The sequence below is a fragment of the Lissotriton vulgaris genome, unplaced genomic scaffold, assembly GCF_964263255.1.
Source record: "Lissotriton vulgaris unplaced genomic scaffold, aLisVul1.2 SCAFFOLD_714, whole genome shotgun sequence".
Taxonomy (NCBI): Eukaryota; Metazoa; Chordata; class Amphibia; order Caudata; family Salamandridae; genus Lissotriton; species Lissotriton vulgaris.
The window spans coordinates 466616-481674 of NW_028248223.1; the positions used below are offsets into that span (position 1 = coordinate 466616).

General features: G+C 33.7%; 8 non-coding genes across 8 annotated transcripts; 4 read left to right on the top strand and 4 right to left on the bottom strand.

Moving 5' to 3' along the window:
• Positions 1 to 1935: 1935 nt before the first annotated feature.
• TRNAQ-UUG (transfer RNA glutamine (anticodon UUG)) lies at positions 1936 to 2007 on the top strand. The gene has a single exon. It is a non-coding gene; the product is annotated as a tRNA-Gln (tRNA).
• An 826-nt stretch (positions 2008 to 2833) lies between these two features.
• On the bottom strand, positions 2834 to 2905 carry TRNAQ-CUG (transfer RNA glutamine (anticodon CUG)). The gene has a single exon. It is a non-coding gene; the product is annotated as a tRNA-Gln (tRNA).
• Positions 2906 to 5349: 2444 nt separating this feature from the next.
• TRNAQ-CUG (transfer RNA glutamine (anticodon CUG)) lies at positions 5350 to 5421 on the bottom strand. The gene has a single exon. It is a non-coding gene; the product is annotated as a tRNA-Gln (tRNA).
• A 1547-nt stretch (positions 5422 to 6968) lies between these two features.
• Positions 6969 to 7040, top strand: TRNAQ-UUG (transfer RNA glutamine (anticodon UUG)). Its single transcript has one exon. It is a non-coding gene; the product is annotated as a tRNA-Gln (tRNA).
• Positions 7041 to 7866: 826 nt separating this feature from the next.
• Positions 7867 to 7938, bottom strand: TRNAQ-CUG (transfer RNA glutamine (anticodon CUG)). The gene has a single exon. It is a non-coding gene; the product is annotated as a tRNA-Gln (tRNA).
• Positions 7939 to 9484: 1546 nt separating this feature from the next.
• Positions 9485 to 9556, top strand: TRNAQ-UUG (transfer RNA glutamine (anticodon UUG)). The gene has a single exon. It is a non-coding gene; the product is annotated as a tRNA-Gln (tRNA).
• A 3343-nt stretch (positions 9557 to 12899) lies between these two features.
• TRNAQ-CUG (transfer RNA glutamine (anticodon CUG)) lies at positions 12900 to 12971 on the bottom strand. The gene has a single exon. It is a non-coding gene; the product is annotated as a tRNA-Gln (tRNA).
• A 1547-nt stretch (positions 12972 to 14518) lies between these two features.
• Positions 14519 to 14590, top strand: TRNAQ-UUG (transfer RNA glutamine (anticodon UUG)). The gene has a single exon. It is a non-coding gene; the product is annotated as a tRNA-Gln (tRNA).
• Positions 14591 to 15059: the final 469 nt, after the last annotated feature.

A 15059-nucleotide genomic window follows, 5' to 3' on the forward strand; every position in this document is an offset into this window, starting at 1 on the left:
TAAGTCAAGAATGTTGTCAGATAAGAAATCAGCAAAATTAACTATCTTATTACTGATCATACAGATGAGAAAGAAAAGGAACCTCTTGCTCAAATTGTGGATGGGAAAGAACAGTTTTTAGTTTTCAGCTTCTGTACTTATGTTTATGATTAATTCATTTCTTTATATTGTATTATCGCTATCTAGATGGATATAGCCATGTATACATAGATACATACTTATACGTTGATAAGTTTCAGCATAAAGCTTTGACGTTATGTTTTTCCAAGTCCAAATTCTAAGAAATTAGTGAAATATTAAATCTCATAATTCAAGCAGGTCCCACCGCGATTTGAACTCGGATCGCTGGATTCAGAGTCCAGAGTGCTAACCATTACACCATGGAACTCCGCCATACACGAGGGCTTTTTCCATTGAGACAAAAGAGAGCGCATCAGTGCGGGGGCTTTTCTTACATTGATGAAAAGATATCTCAGTTGAATGCTCATAGTGTAAAGAGCGATAATGTGATTTGATTCTTTTCAGCTACATTCTCCATAACAGTGTTAAATGTGCAAACGTTTATCAGGACATGCAATTTACAAAATAATGATAATCTTTGACTGAAGAATATTAAAACATTCTACATTTCCAAACTACTACATCCATTTCTCTGTCTCTCACATGGGTGGCTCCAAAGAGCAATGGTTGGCACTTTGGACTTTGCATGCAAAGGTACCAGTCCAATTCTTTGAGGTACTTCTTTACTACTCTTGACCTTTTCCATTTCTGTCATCTTTGTTTATTGATAGCTCTAATCCAACACCAGTAGGTTGAAAGAGACAAATATTGACTCCTTTCAAAATGTCCAACAGCTTGAACAAGTTACAGAAATACGAACTTTATAATACTTTTACATCACATTCCTAGACAAAATAGTGTGACATTACAAAATCCTATCCTGTTTTTCTCAAATGCATTTCAGAGGGCTGATTCCCAGCATTCCTTTTTGAAGATTTCCACACTATTGATAAGGCGAATATAGCACATTTTGAAAGAGATGTTTTCTTAAATCAAACCTAGAGAACCACAATGACGGTATCAATCAGATAGTAGAAATGTTTTTTGTATATTAGTATGGAAGTTGTGAAATAAAACATTTCTCATGCTGATTTTCAACAGTCGATCTGCAATCATGAAATATAAGCTTTTGCTTGGAGGCCTCAAAGGTACTGATCTAATTTTCTTTTTTAAAATTATTCACAGATCGTATGATATGCTTTGTACAAATCAACTATGTTGTTAGATCAAAATTGATTAAAAAGTGACTATCTCAATTTCAGGACATATAGAAGAGGAAGGAGAAGGCGCTCATGTTTCAAATGCGGAGAGGCAACAACTGTTCATTATTTTCACCTCTATTAATTATATGTATTTTCATAATGTATATATTTATATTTTCCGATAAATATACATAGACATATAGCGATATATAGGGAGATACATACATATAAGTTGATACGTACAAGTTTATAAGTAAATGAGATGTTTTTCCAATTAATACTTCTAAGAACTGAATGGAAACAAAATCGTAAAGTTTAGATAAGTCCCACTGAGCTTTGTACTTAGATCCCTGTTTTCAGAGTCCAGATTGACAAGCATAACACCATCAACCCACCTGTACCAGGTTGAGCTTTCCGTTTTGACAGAAGAGATTGCATTCACAGGGAAATCTTAATTTTTATTGCAAAATCTTATCTCACATAAAAAGTACTGTTCAACAGAGTCATAGCGTTACTTGAGTCCTTTGTGCAACATACTTCCCTAACATAGTTCAATGGGCAAAAGTTGAACAGAATAGAAAAGTAATACAATTCTGTTTGTCTTTGACTGTAGAAAATAAAAAATGTGAAATGTCCACATTGCTGCAGCAATTTGCTCCCCTGTCACATGGGAGGTTCCATGGTGTAATGGTTAGCACTTTGGACTTTGAATCCAAGGATCCGAGTTCAAATCTCGGTGGGACCACTTTCATGACTTATGACCAAATCTTTTTCTGTCAAGTGTATTCATAAATATCATAAATCTAACACGGGTAGAGTGAAACATTAATTTATTGATTGTATTTTAAAAGTCTATTTGATGTGAGCAAATTATAGAACTTTTAGAAAACATGGAAATTAAATGGCTCAAAATAATGAGACATTTTGTGAGCTGACTCTGTTTTCTCAAACTCATCACAAGGGGCTGATGCAAGATATTACTTGTTTAAATCTTACTGTTATTGATAAGGGGAACAAGGAACTTTTTTAATTGGAAAGCCTTCATTAAAAGAAAACTTTAGGAATCAAATTGTGTATTTTGGGGGCAGAAGAGATGAACTTTTAAATAACAATCTTGAAATTCAGACACACAGATATTTACACTCTGTTTTTCTAAAGTAAATCCATAGCCATGAAGTAGAATCTTTCGAAAGACATGTCAGATGTATTAATCTGAATTCCTCTTTCAAAGAAATGCACAATTAAATGCACTGTGTAAGTCAAGAATGTTGTCAGATAAGAAATCAGCAAAATTAACTATCTTATTACTGATCATACAGATGAGAAAGAAAAGGAACCTCTTGCTCAAATTGTGGATGGGAAAGAACAGTTTTTAGTTTTCAGCTTCTGTACTTATGTTTATGATTAATTCATTTCTTTAAATTGTATTATCGCTATCTAGATGGATATAGCCATGTATACATAGATACATACTTATACGTTGATAAGTTTCAGTATAAAGCTTTGACGTTATGTTTTTCCAAGTCCAAATTCTAAGAAATTAGTGAAATATTAAATCTCATAATTCAAGCAGGTCCCACCGAGATTTGAACTCGGATCGCTGGATTCAGAGTCCAGAGTGCTAACCATTACACCATGGAACCCCGCCATACATGAGGGCTTTTTCCATTGAGACAAAAGAGAGCGCATCAGTGCGGGGGCTTTTCTTACATTGATGAAAAGATATCTCAGTTGAATGCTCATAGTGTAAAGAGCGATAATGTGATTTGATTCTTTTCAGCTACATTCTCCATAACAGTGTTAAATGTGCAAACGTTTATCAGGACATGCAATTTTTAAAATAATGATAATCTTTGACTGAAGAATATTAAAACATTCTACATTTCCAAACTACTACATCCATTTCTCTGTCTCTCACATGGGTGGCTCCAAAGAGCAATGGTTGGCACTTTGGACTTTGCATGCAAAGGTACCAGTCCAATTCTTTGAGGTACTTCTTTACTACTCTTGACCTTTTCCATTTCTGTCATCTTTGTTTATTGATAGCTCTAATCCAACACCAGTAGGTTGAAAGAGACAAATATTGACTCCTTTCAAAATGTCCAACAGCTTGAACAAGTTACAGAAATACGAACTTTATAATACTTTTACATCACATTCCTAGACAAAATAGTGTGACATTACAAAATCCTATCCTGTTTTTCTCAAATGCATTTCAGAGGGCTGATTCCCAGCATTCCTTTTTGAAGATTTCCACACTATTGATAAAGCGAATATAGCACATTTTGAAAGAGATGTTTTCTTAAATCAAACCTAGAGAACCACAATGACGGTATCAATCAGATAGCAGAAATGTTTTTTGTATATTAGTATGGAAGTTGTGAAATAAAACATTTCTCATGCTGATTTTCAACAGTCGATCTGCAATCATGAAATATAAGCTTTTGCTTGGAGGCCTCAAAGGTACTGATCTAATTTTCTTTTTTAAATTATTCACAGATCGTATGATATGCTTTGTACAAATCAACTATGTTGTTAGATCAAAATTGATTAAAAAGTGACTATCTCAATTTCAGGACATATAGAAGAGGAAGGAGAAGGCGCTCATGTTTCAAATGCGGAGAGGCAACAACTGTTCATTATTTTCACCTCTATTAATTATATGTATTTTCATAATGTATATATTTATATTTTCCGATAAATATACATAGACATATAGCGATATATAGGGAGATACATACATATAAGTTGATACGTACAAGTTTATAAGTAAATGAGATGTTTTTCCAATTAATACTTCTAAGAACTGAATGGAAACAAAATCGTAAAGTTTAGATAAGTCCTACTGAGCTTTGTACTTAGATCCCTGTTTTCAGAGTCCAGATTGACAAGCATAACACCATCAACCCACCTGTACCAGGTTGAGCTTTCCGTTTTGACAGAAGAGATTGCATTCACAGGGAAATCTTAATTTTTATTGCAAAATCTTATCTCACATAAAAAGTACTGTTCAACAGAGTCATAGCGTTACTTGAGTCCTTTGTGCAACATACTTCCCTAACATAGTTCAATGGGCAAAAGTTGAACAGAATAGAAAAGTAATACAATTCTGTTTGTCTTTGACTGTAGAAAATAAAAAATGTGAAATGTCCACATTGCTGCAGCAATTTGCTCCCCTGTCACATGGGAGGATCCATGGTGTAATGGTTAGCACTTTGGACTTTGAATCCAAGGATCCGAGTTCAAATCTCGGTGGGACCACTTTCATGACTTATGACCAAATCTTTTTCTGTCAAGTGTATTCATAAATATCATAAATCTAACACGGGTAGAGTGAAACATTAATTTATTGATTGTATTTTAAAAGTCTATTTGATGTGAGCAAATTATAGAACTTTTAGAAAACATGGAAATTAAATGGCTCAAAATAATGAGACATTTTGTGAGCTGACTCCGTTTTCTCAAACTCATCACAAGGGGCTGATGCAAGATATTACTTGTTTAAATCTTACTGTTATTGATAAGGGGAACAAGGAACTTTTTTAATTGGAAAGCCTTCATTAAAAGAAAACTTTAGGAATCAAATTGTGTATTTTGGGGGCAGAAGAGATGAACTTTTAAATAACAATCTTGAAATTCAGACACACAGATATTTACACTCTGTTTTTCTAAAGTAAATCCATAACCATGAAGTAGAATCTTTCGAAAGACATGTCAGATGTATTAATCTGAATTCCTCTTTCAAAGAAATGCACAATTAAATGCACTGTGTAAGTCAAGAATGTTGTCAGATAAGAAATCAGCAAAATTAACTATCTTATTACTGATCATACAGATGAGAAAGAAAAGGAACCTCTTGCTCAAATTGTGGATGGGAAAGAACAGTTTTTAGTTTTCAGCTTCTGTACTTATGTTTATGATTAATTCATTTCTTTATATTGTATTATCGCTATCTAGATGGATATAGCCATGTATACATAGATACATACTTATACGTTGATAAGTTTCAGCATAAAGCTTTGACGTTATGTTTTTCCAAGTCCAAATTCTAAGAAATTAGTGAAATATTAAATCTCATAATTCAAGCAGGTCCCACCGAGATTTGAACTCGGATCGCTGGATTCAGAGTCCAGAGTGCTAACCATTACACCATGGAACCCCGCCATACACGAGGGCTTTTTCCATTGAGACAAAAGAGAGCGCATCAGTGCGGGGGCTTTTCTTACATTGATGAAAAGATATCTCAGTTGAATGCTCATAGTGTAAAGAGCGATAATGTGATTTGATTCTTTTCAGCTACATTCTCCATAACAGTGTTAAATGTGCAAACGTTTATCAGGACATGCAATTTACAAAATAATGATAATCTTTGACTGAAGAATATTAAAACATTCTACATTTCCAAACTACTACATCCATTTCTCTGTCTCTCACATGGGTGGCTCCAAAGAGCAATGGTTGGCACTTTGGACTTTGCATGCAAAGGTACCAGTCCAATTCTTTGAGGTACTTCTTTACTACTCTTGACCTTTTCCATTTCTGTCATCTTTGTTTATTGATAGCTCTAATCCAACACCAGTAGGTTGAAAGAGACAAATATTGACTCCTTTCAAAATGTCCAACAGCTTGAACAAGTTACAGAAATACGAACTTTATAATACTTTTACATCACATTCCTAGACAAAATAGTGTGACATTACAAAATCCTATCCTGTTTTTCTCAAATGCATTTCAGAGGGCTGATTCCCAGCATTCCTTTTTGAAGATTTCCACACTATTGATAAGGCGAATATAGCACATTTTGAAAGAGATGTTTTCTTAAATCAAACCTAGAGAACCACAATGACGGCATCAATCAGATAGTAGAAATGTTTTTTGTATATTAGTATGGAAGTTGTGAAATAAAACATTTCTCATGCTGATTTTCAACAGTCGATCTGCAATCATGAAATATAAGCTTTTGCTTGGAGGCCTCAAAGGTACTGATCTAATTTTTTTTTTTTAAATTATTCACAGATCGTATGATATGCTTTGTACAAATCAACTATGTTGTTAGATCAAAATTGATTAAAAAGTGACTATCTCAATTTCAGGACATATAGAAGAGGAAGGAGAAGGCGCTCATGTTTCAAATGCGGAGAGGCAACAACTGTTCATTATTTTCACCTCTATTAATTATATGTATTTTCATAATGTATATATTTATATTTTCCGATAAATATACATAGACATATAGCGATATATAGGGAGATACATACATATAAGTTGATACGTACAAGTTTATAAGTAAATGAGATGTTTTTCCAATTAATACTTCTAAGAACTGAATGGAAACAAAATCGTAAAGTTTAGATAAGTCCCACTGAGCTTTGTACTTAGATCCCTGTTTTCAGAGTCCAGATTGACAAGCATAACACCATCAACCCACCTGTACCAGGTTGAGCTTTCCGTTTTGACAGAAGAGATTGCATTCACAGGGAAATCTTAATTTTTATTGTAAAATCTTATCTCACATAAAAAGTACTGTTCAACAGAGTCATAGCGTTACTTGAGTCCTTTGTGCAACATACTTCCCTAACATAGTTCAATGGGCAAAAGTTGAACAGAATAGAAAAGTAATACAATTCTGTTTGTCTTTGACTGTAGAAAATAAAAAATGTGAAATGTCCACATTGCTGCAGCAATTTGCTCCCCTGTCACATGGGAGGTTCCATGGTGTAATGGTTAGCACTTTGGACTTTGAATCCAAGGATCCGAGTTCAAATCTCGGTGGGACCACTTTCATGACTTATGACCAAATCTTTTTCTGTCAAGTGTATTCATAAATATCATAAATCTAACACGGGTAGAGTGAAACATTAATTTATTGATTGTATTTTAAAAGTCTATTTGATGTGAGCAAATTATAGAACTTTTAGAAAACATGGAAATTAAATGGCTCAAAATAATGAGACATTTTGTGAGCTGACTCTGTTTTCTCAAACTCATCACAAGGGGCTGATGCAAGATATTACTTGTTTAAATCTTACTGTTATTGATAAGGGGAACAAGGAACTTTTTTAATTGGAAAGCCTTCATTAAAAGAAAACTTTAGGAATCAAATTGTGTATTTTGGGGGCAGAAGAGATGAACTTTTAAATAACAATCTTGAAATTCAGACACACAGATATTTACACTCTGTTTTTCTAAAGTAAATCCATAGCCATGAAGTAGAATCTTTCGAAAGACATGTCAGATGTATTAATCTGAATTCCTCTTTCAAAGAAATGCACAATTAAATGCACTGTGTAAGTCAAGAATGTTGTCAGATAAGAAATCAGCAAAATTAACTATCTTATTACTGATCATACAGATGAGAAAGAAAAGGAACCTCTTGCTCAAATTGTGGATGGGAAAGAACAGTTTTTAGTTTTCAGCTTCTGTACTTATGTTTATGATTAATTCATTTCTTTATATTGTATTATCGCTATCTAGATGGATATAGCCATGTATACATAGATACATACTTATACGTTGATAAGTTTCAGTATAAAGCTTTGACGTTATGTTTTTCCAAGTCCAAATTCTAAGAAATTAGTGAAATATTAAATCTCATAATTCAAGCAGGTCCCACCGAGATTTGAACTCGGATCGCTGGATTCAGAGTCCAGAGTGCTAACCATTACACCATGGAACCCCGCCATACATGAGGGCTTTTTCCATTGAGACAAAAGAGAGCGCATCAGTGCGGGGGCTTTTCTTACATTGATGAAAAGATATCTCAGTTGAATGCTCATAGTGTAAAGAGCGATAATGTGATTTGATTCTTTTCAGCTACATTCTCCATAACAGTGTTAAATGTGCAAACGTTTATCAGGACATGCAATTTACAAAATAATGATAATCTTTGACTGAAGAATATTAAAACATTCTACATTTCCAAACTACTACATCCATTTCTCTGTCTCTCACATGGGTGGCTCCAAAGAGCAATGGTTGGCACTTTGGACTTTGCATGCAAAGGTACCAGTCCAATTCTTTGAGGTACTTCTTTACTACTCTTGACCTTTTCCATTTCTGTCATCTTTGTTTATTGATAGCTCTAATCCAACACCAGTAGGTTGAAAGAGACAAATATTGACTCCTTTCAAAATGTCCAACAGCTTGAACAAGTTACAGAAATACGAACTTTATAATACTTTTACATCACATTCCTAGACAAAATAGTGTGACATTACAAAATCCTATCCTGTTTTTCTCAAATGCATTTCAGAGGGCTGATTCCCAGCATTCCTTTTTGAAGATTTCCACACTATTGATAAAGCGAATATAGCACATTTTGAAAGAGATGTTTTCTTAAATCAAACCTAGAGAACCACAATGACGGTATCAATCAGATAGTAGAAATGTTTTTTGTATATTAGTATGGAAGTTGTGAAATAAAACATTTCTCATGCTGATTTTCAACAGTCGATCTGCAATCATGAAATATAAGCTTTTGCTTGGAGGCCTCAAAGGTACTGATCTAATTTTCTTTTTTAAATTATTCACAGATCGTATGATATGCTTTGTACAAATCAACTATGTTGTTAGATCAAAATTGATTAAAAAGTGACTATCTCAATTTCAGGACATATAGAAGAGGAAGGAGAAGGCGCTCATGTTTCAAATGCGGAGAGGCAAAAACTGTTCATTATTTTCACCTCTATTAATTATATGTATTTTCATAATGTATATATTTATATTTTCCGATAAATATACATAGACATATAGCGATATATAGGGAGATACATACATATAAGTTGATACGTACAAGTTTATAAGTAAATGAGATGTTTTTCCAATTAATACTTCTAAGAACTGAATGGAAACAAAATCGTAAAGTTTAGATAAGTCCCACTGAGCTTTGTACTTAGATCCCTGTTTTCAGAGTCCAGATTGACAAGCATAACACCATCAACCCACCTGTACCAGGTTGAGCTTTCCGTTTTGACAGAAGAGATTGCATTCACAGGGAAATCTTAATTTTTATTGCAAAATCTTATCTCACATAAAAAGTACTGTTCAACAGAGTCATAGCGTTACTTGAGTCCTTTGTGCAACATACTTCCCTAACATAGTTCAATGGGCAAAAGTTGAACAGAATAGAAAAGTAATACAATTCTGTTTGTCTTTGACTGTAGAAAATAAAAAATGTGAAATGTCCACATTGCTGCAGCAATTTGCTCCCCTGTCACATGGGAGGTTCCATGGTGTAATGGTTAGCACTTTGGACTTTGAATCCAAGGATCCGAGTTCAAATCTCGGTGGGACCACTTTCATGACTTATGACCAAATCTTTTTCTGTCAAGTGTATTCATAAATATCATAAATCTAACACGGGTAGAGTGAAACATTAATTTATTGATTGTATTTTAAAAGTCTATTTGATGTGAGCAAATTATAGAACTTTTAGAAAACATGGAAATTAAATGGCTCAAAATAATGAGACATTTTGTGAGCTGACTCCGTTTTCTCAAACTCATCACAAGGGGCTGATGCAAGATATTACTTGTTTAAATCTTACTGTTATTGATAAGGGGAACAAGGAACTTTTTTAATTGGAAAGCCTTCATTAAAAGAAAACTTTAGGAATCAAATTGTGTATTTTGGGGGCAGAAGAGATGAACTTTTAAATAACAATCTTGAAATTCAGACACACAGATATTTACACTCTGTTTTTCTAAAGTAAATCCATAACCATGAAGTAGAATCTTTCGAAAGACATGTCAGATGTATTAATCTGAATTCCTCTTTCAAAGAAATGCACAATTAAATGCACTGTGTAAGTCAAGAATGTTGTCAGATAAGAAATCAGCAAAATTAACTATCTTATTACTGATCATACAGATGAGAAAGAAAAGGAACCTCTTGCTCAAATTGTGGATGGGAAAGAACAGTTTTTAGTTTTCAGCTTCTGTACTTATGTTTATGATTAATTCATTTCTTTATATTGTATTATCGCTATCTAGATGGATATAGCCATGTATACATAGATACATACTTATACGTTGATAAGTTTCAGCATAAAGCTTTGACGTTATGTTTTTCCAAGTCCAAATTCTAAGAAATTAGTGAAATATTAAATCTCATAATTCAAGCAGGTCCCACCGCGATTTGAACTCGGATCGCTGGATTCAGAGTCCAGAGTGCTAACCATTACACCATGGAACCCCGCCATACACGAGGGCTTTTTCCATTGAGACAAAAGAGAGCGCATCAGTGCGGGGGCTTTTCTTACATTGATGAAAAGATATCTCAGTTGAATGCTCATAGTGTAAAGAGCGATAATGTGATTTGATTCTTTTCAGCTACATTCTCCATAACAGTGTTAAATGTGCAAACGTTTATCAGGACATGCAATTTACAAAATAATGATAATCTTTGACTGAAGAATATTAAAACATTCTACATTTCCAAACTACTACATCCATTTCTCTGTCTCTCACATGGGTGGCTCCAAAGAGCAATGGTTGGCACTTTGGACTTTGCATGCAAAGGTACCAGTCCAATTCTTTGAGGTACTTCTTTACTACTCTTGACCTTTTCCATTTCTGTCATCTTTGTTTATTGATAGCTCTAATCCAACACCAGTAGGTTGAAAGAGACAAATATTGACTCCTTTCAAAATGTCCAACAGCTTGAACAAGTTACAGAAATACGAACTTTATAATACTTTTACATCACATTCCTAGACAAAATAGTGTGACATTACAAAATCCTATCCTGTTTTTCTCAAATGCATTTCAGAGGGCTGATTCCCAGCATTCCTTTTTGAAGATTTCCACACTATTGATAAGGCGAATATAGCACATTTTGAAAGAGATGTTTTCTTAAATCAAACCTAGAGAACCACAATGACGGTATCAATCAGATAGTAGAAATGTTTTTTGTATATTAGTATGGAAGTTGTGAAATAAAACATTTCTCATGCTGATTTTCAACAGTCGATCTGCAATCATGAAATATAAGCTTTTGCTTGGAGGCCTCAAAGGTACTGATCTAATTTTCTTTTTTAAAATTATTCACAGATCGTATGATATGCTTTGTACAAATCAACTATGTTGTTAGATCAAAATTGATTAAAAAGTGACTATCTCAATTTCAGGACATATAGAAGAGGAAGGAGAAGGCGCTCATGTTTCAAATGCGGAGAGGCAACAACTGTTCATTATTTTCACCTCTATTAATTATATGTATTTTCATAATGTATATATTTATATTTTCCGATAAATATACATAGACATATAGCGATATATAGGGAGATACATACATATAAGTTGATACGTACAAGTTTATAAGTAAATGAGATGTTTTTCCAATTAATACTTCTAAGAACTGAATGGAAACAAAATCGTAAAGTTTAGATAAGTCCTACTGAGCTTTGTACTTAGATCCCTGTTTTCAGAGTCCAGATTGACAAGCATAACACCATCAACCCACCTGTACCAGGTTGAGCTTTCCGTTTTGACAGAAGAGATTGCATTCACAGGGAAATCTTAATTTTTATTGCAAAATCTTATCTCACATAAAAAGTACTGTTCAACAGAGTCATAGCGTTACTTGAGTCCTTTGTGCAACATACTTCCCTAACATAGTTCAATGGGCAAAAGTTGAACAGAATAGAAAAGTAATACAATTCTGTTTGTCTTTGACTGTAGAAAATAAAAAATGTGAAATGTCCACATTGCTGCAGCAATTTGCTCCCCTGTCACATGGGAGGATCCATGGTGTAATGGTTAGCACTTTGGACTTTGAATCCAAGGATCCGAGTTCAAATCTCGGTGGGACCACTTTCATGACTTATGACCAAATCTTTTTCTGTCAAGTGTATTCATAAATATCATAAATCTAACACGGGTAGAGTGAAACATTAATTTATTGATTGTATTTTAAAAGTCTATTTGATGTGAGCAAATTATAGAACTTTTAGAAAACATGGAAATTAAATGGCTCAAAATAATGAGACATTTTGTGAGCTGACTCCGTTTTCTCAAACTCATCACAAGGGGCTGATGCAAGATATTACTTGTTTAAATCTTACTGTTATTGATAAGGGGAACAAGGAACTTTTTTAATTGGAAAGCCTTCATTAAAAGAAAACTTTAGGAATCAAATTGTGTATTTTGGGGGCAGAAGAGATGAACTTTTAAATAACAATCTTGAAATTCAGACACACAGATATTTACACTCTGTTTTTCTAAAGTAAATCCATAACCATGAAGTAGAATCTTTCGAAAGACATGTCAGATGTATTAATCTGAATTCCTCTTTCAAAGAAATGCACAATTAAATGCACTGTGTAAGTCAAGAATGTTGTCAGATAAGAAATCAGCAAAATTAACTATCTTATTACTGATCATACAGATGAGAAAGAAAAGGAACCTCTTGCTCAAATTGTGGATGGGAAAGAACAGTTTTTAGTTTTCAGCTTCTGTACTTATGTTTATGATTAATTCATTTCTTTATATTGTATTATCGCTATCTAGATGGATATAGCCATGTATACATAGATACATACTTATACGTTGATAAGTTTCAGCATAAAGCTTTGACGTTATGTTTTTCCAAGTCCAAATTCTAAGAAATTAGTGAAATATTAAATCTCATAATTCAAGCAGGTCCCACCGAGATTTGAACTCGGATCGCTGGATTCAGAGTCCAGAGTGCTAACCATTACACCATGGAACCCCGCCATACACGAGGGCTTTTTCCATTGAGACAAAAGAGAGCGCATCAGTGCGGGGGCTTTTCTTACATTGATGAAAAGATATCTCAGTTGAATGCTCATAGTGTAAAGAGCGATAATGTGATTTGATTCTTTTCAGCTACATTCTCCATAACAGTGTTAAATGTGCAAACGTTTATCAGGACATGCAATTTACAAAATAATGATAATCTTTGACTGAAGAATATTAAAACATTCTACATTTCCAAACTACTACATCCATTTCTCTGTCTCTCACATGGGTGGCTCCAAAGAGCAATGGTTGGCACTTTGGACTTTGCATGCAAAGGTACCAGTCCAATTCTTTGAGGTACTTCTTTACTACTCTTGACCTTTTCCATTTCTGTCATCTTTGTTTATTGATAGCTCTAATCCAACACCAGTAGGTTGAAAGAGACAAATATTGACTCCTTTCAAAATGTCCAACAGCTTGAACAAGTTACAGAAATACGAACTTTATAATACTTTTACATCACATTCCTAGACAAAATAGTGTGACATTACAAAATCCTATCCTGTTTTTCTCAAATGCATTTCAGAGGGCTGATTCCCAGCATTCCTTTTTGAAGATTTCCACACTATTGATAAGGCGAATATAGCACATTTTGAAAGAGATGTTTTCTTAAATCAAACCTAGAGAACCACAATGACGGTATCAATCAGATAGTAGAAATGTTTTTTGTATATTAGTATGGAAGTTGTGAAATAAAACATTTCTCATGCTGATTTTCAACAGTCGATCTGCAATCATGAAATATAAGCTTTTGCTTGGAGGCCTCAAAGGTACTGATCTAATTTTTTTTTTTTAAATTATTCACAGATCGTATGATATGCTTTGTACAAATCAACTATGTTGTTAGATCAAAATTGATTAAAAAGTGACTATCTCAATTTCAGGACATATAGAAGAGGAAGGAGAAGGCGCTCATGTTTCAAATGCGGAGAGGCAACAACTGTTCATTATTTTCACCTCTATTAATTATATGTATTTTCATAATGTATATATTTATATTTTCCGATAAATATACATAGACATATAGCGATATATAGGGAGATACATACATATAAGTTGATACGTACAAGTTTATAAGTAAATGAGATGTTTTTCCAATTAATACTTCTAAGAACTGAATGGAAACAAAATCGTAAAGTTTAGATAAGTCCCACTGAGCTTTGTACTTAGATCCCTGTTTTCAGAGTCCAGATTGACAAGCATAACACCATCAACCCACCTGTACCAGGTTGAGCTTTCCGTTTTGACAGAAGAGATTGCATTCACAGGGAAATCTTAATTTTTATTGCAAAATCTTATCTCACATAAAAAGTACTGTTCAACAGAGTCATAGCGTTACTTGAGTCCTTTGTGCAACATACTTCCCTAACATAGTTCAATGGGCAAAAGTTGAACAGAATAGAAAAGTAATACAATTCTGTTTGTCTTTGACTGTAGAAAATAAAAAATGTGAAATGTCCACATTGCTGCAGCAATTTGCTCCCCTGTCACATGGGAGGTTCCATGGTGTAATGGTTAGCACTTTGGACTTTGAATCCAAGGATCCGAGTTCAAATCTCGGTGGGACCACTTTCATGACTTATGACCAAATCTTTTTCTGTCAAGTGTATTCATAAATATCATAAATCTAACACGGGTAGAGTGAAACATTAATTTATTGATTGTATTTTAAAAGTCTATTTGATGTGAGCAAATTATAGAACTTTTAGAAAACATGGAAATTAAATGGCTCAAAATAATGAGACATTTTGTGAGCTGACTCTGTTTTCTCAAACTCATCACAAGGGGCTGATGCAAGATATTACTTGTTTAAATCTTACTGTTATTGATAAGGGGAACAAGGAACTTTTTTAATTGGAAAGCCTTCATTAAAAGAAAACTTTAGGAATCAAATTGTGTATTTTGGGGGCAGAAGAGATGAACTTTTAAATAACAATCTTGAAATTCAGACACACAGATATTTACACTCTGTTTTTCTAAAGTAAATCCATAGCCATGAAGTAGAATCTTTCGAAAGACATGTCAGATGTATTAATCT